Source organism: Etheostoma spectabile, chromosome 10, assembly GCF_008692095.1.
Source record: "Etheostoma spectabile isolate EspeVRDwgs_2016 chromosome 10, UIUC_Espe_1.0, whole genome shotgun sequence".
In the NCBI taxonomy this organism is placed as follows: Eukaryota; Metazoa; Chordata; class Actinopteri; order Perciformes; family Percidae; genus Etheostoma; species Etheostoma spectabile.
In genome coordinates, this window is record NC_045742.1 from 27,371,346 (window position 1) to 27,371,924 (window position 579).

Here is a 579-nt window from a genome sequence, read left to right on the forward strand (position 1 = left end):
GGGGGTCCTTGGCCTGGAAAACGTTGAAGACCCCTGATTTAAAGCACAATAAAAATAAAATGTATTATTTAGCTTACTTTGCCTTAAAAGTGAGCAGTGGGAATTAATGTTCCTCGGGAAATGTACCCTAAGGACTCTTGGCTTCATTTCAAACCCTTATTCACAACGCCCAAACATGTTTTACAACCATATGCACAAATCTTCATAAGCTATGTCTAATTCTAAATGTATTTGTACAATTAATGTTCATACAGAAGAATCAGAAAGGGACAAAAACTAGAAAAAGAAGTACTGTAGGTGACTTCAATACAGTGAGCATATGTGTAAAACTTTCATTTTACTTTAACTATATTCATGTTTTTTGATTCTTCTGACAAGTGACAGCACCGAAATAAAAAAATTAAGAAGCGTTGTGTTCCCGGTGTGATGAATGTAAACTACACTATATACGTATATAGTCCACGTTATTGGTCCAGGGATGTGAGACTTATTGATAAGGTTATGAAACCAAAGTAATACCTAAAAAAAAACATCAGGCCTACATATTAAGGAGTAACACAAACTGTCCTTTATTAGAGA